Source organism: Penaeus chinensis, chromosome 22 (assembly GCF_019202785.1).
Source record: "Penaeus chinensis breed Huanghai No. 1 chromosome 22, ASM1920278v2, whole genome shotgun sequence".
NCBI classification, from domain to species: Eukaryota; Metazoa; Arthropoda; class Malacostraca; order Decapoda; family Penaeidae; genus Penaeus; species Penaeus chinensis.
Window position 1 is genome coordinate 17820762 of NC_061840.1, and position 2500 is coordinate 17823261.

At 38.8% G+C, this 2500-nt stretch overlaps 1 protein-coding gene across 1 annotated transcript in view; it reads left to right on the forward strand.

The window, feature by feature from the left end:
- Window positions 1-2500, forward strand: part of LOC125037123 (galactose-3-O-sulfotransferase 3-like) — a 12753-nt gene that overhangs the window by 3853 nt on the left and 6400 nt on the right. The gene's annotated exons all lie outside the window — the stretch shown is intronic.

The following is a 2500-nucleotide window of genomic DNA, read 5'->3' on the forward strand; positions in this document are numbered from 1 at the left end:
TGTATTATCTTTTGAAATGATGACATTTATGGATAGATTTTTCTTAAACGTTTTAAACCTTTTATCATTTGAATCCCACAAGGTATTCGCCGCTAATGACCTTAGCTGTTGACAAGGCAGATCATTTTGAATAATGAATAAATCCTACTCACTCCAGGTATGAACTGCTGCTCCTTTGTCTCTAACTCTTTCTTAGTCTACACTCCAAAAACCCTACTATGTAAGTGGGAATGGCCGACGCTGCAAATCATTTAGGAAAATCAGTACATCCACATCGCCTGTAGGATGTAATTTTATGATTCATTTTAATATTACAAAAAGAGAGAGAGAGAGAGAGAGAGAGAGAGAAAAAGGAATACGGCTAGACATTTATGCTGTGTCGAGAGTTCACATTCTTTCAGCATTAAAAAAAGGTTTCTATTTTTTCGTAGAACTGAAAAAAGGCTATGGATTTTTTGTGAATTTCTGGTATCAGTTACTTAAAATTAGATACGTTATCTCTCTGATAATGAATATAATGAAATTCCACTGACATTATCAGTGTTCTGCTAACCCAATAATATACAAATTAATAAAATATATAATATATGATATATGCGTGTGCCTGTTGCATGTATTTTTAGTATAATTTAAGCAAGCAACCTAACTATTCACAGAGAACACCGCTTTGTACTGTTTACACTGCACGATCTTCATTATTTGACCACCACAACCACTACATTAAAGCATGATCTTCACATGTAAAGGTTTACATAACAAGTATTAGTAGCATCTAGTCGACTGAATTTATTGTTTTGATTATCAATATACGAATTGTTTGTTTATAATGAGATTCTGATGATTAATTTCTTTTCACCTCCCGGTTTAGAAATAATTTTACTACCCACTCCACTTCTCCCTCTCTCTCTCTCTCTCTCTCTCTCTCTCTCTCTCTCTCTCTCTCTCTCTCTCGTTTGCGTCCATACAAAAATGTTTAAGAGATTTTAGTAATTTCTACAGATGTGGTCTTTATTTTTTACCACTCTGTTTAAAATTATTTTTACTGTCTCCCCGCCCCCCCCCCCCCCTCTGTGTAGGCCTATGTCTTCCATTTCCCTTAAATTTTCTTGTGGACATATCTTTTCCTGTAGGCCTATACTTTATTTTTCCTTTAGAACTATCTTTTAAATTTTCCTATATATTCACTATCAAACAGGCCTACATCTTCCTTTTCCTGTAAGCCTATATCTTCCTCTCCATGCAGTCCTATATATCATTTTTCTTGCAGGCCTACATTTTCCCTTTTCTGTAGGCCTATACTTACTACCTTTAGACTTACCTCTTATTTTTCCTGTGGATCTACATCTTCCTTTTCATGTTGGCCTATACCCACCTCCTATAGGCCTCCCTCCCATTTTCTTGTGGACCTATATCTTCCTTTCCATGTAGACCTATACCTACCTCCTATTTTCCTCTGGACCTATATATTTTTCCTGTAGGCCTATATCTTCCTTTTCAGGCAAGCCTATATCTACCTCCTTTGTGCCTGCCACCCATTTTTATTTTTCTGTAGGCCTATATCTCCCTCTTATTGGCCTTTTTTCCATTTTCCTGGGGGCTTACATCCTTTACCTGTAGGCCTATGTCTTCCTGTTCCTCTCCCATCCTCCTTTCTCCTCTCCCTCTTCCAAGTCATTTTCTCTCAGCAAGGAAGGGGCGAATTAGCTACTAGGAAGGTGCGAATTAGCTACTAGGAAGGAGCGACTTAGCTGCAAGGAAGGTGCGAATTAGCTGCAAGGAAGGTGCGAATTAGCTGCAAGGAAGGTACGAATTAGCTGCAAGGAAGGTGCGAATTAGCTGCAAGGAAGGTGCGAATTAGCTGCAAGGAAGGTACGAATTAGCTGCAAGGAAGGTGCGAATTAGCTGCAAGGAAAGAGCAAACTAGCTACAAGGAGGGTGCGAATTAGCTGCAAAGAAAGTGCGAATTCGCTGCAAAGAAGGTGCGAATTAGCTACAAGAAAGGTGCGAATTAGCTACAAGGAAGGGGCGAATTGGCTACAAGGAAGGGGCGAATTGGCTACAAGGAAGGGGAGAATTAGCTACAGGTAAGGGGCGAATTAGTTAAAAGAAAGGGGCGAACTAGTGACAGGGGCGAATTAGCTACTTTTCTGCGCTTCCGTCTATGGTCGGAATTGCTTGGTTTCTAATAATTTTTTTCGGCATTTTTGGCACTTTTTGGGCTCAAATATCAGGCTTTGATTGAGAATAATGTCTATTTGTCCTGTATATCCACAATATGGCTTTAAAAATGACCCGGAGTCGACGCAGCACTCAAAATGAAACATTTTTCACTGACGTCGCACAAGGTTATTGTACAAAATAATTACCAAAAGACGTAAAAGAAGTATAATAAACCTAGAAGAATGCATTACATACATGAATTTGGAAAAACAGACGCTAGTAATGACAAAATAAGCGTTCTCACAAGCGCGTAGCAATACATGGACTACTTGATGGATCG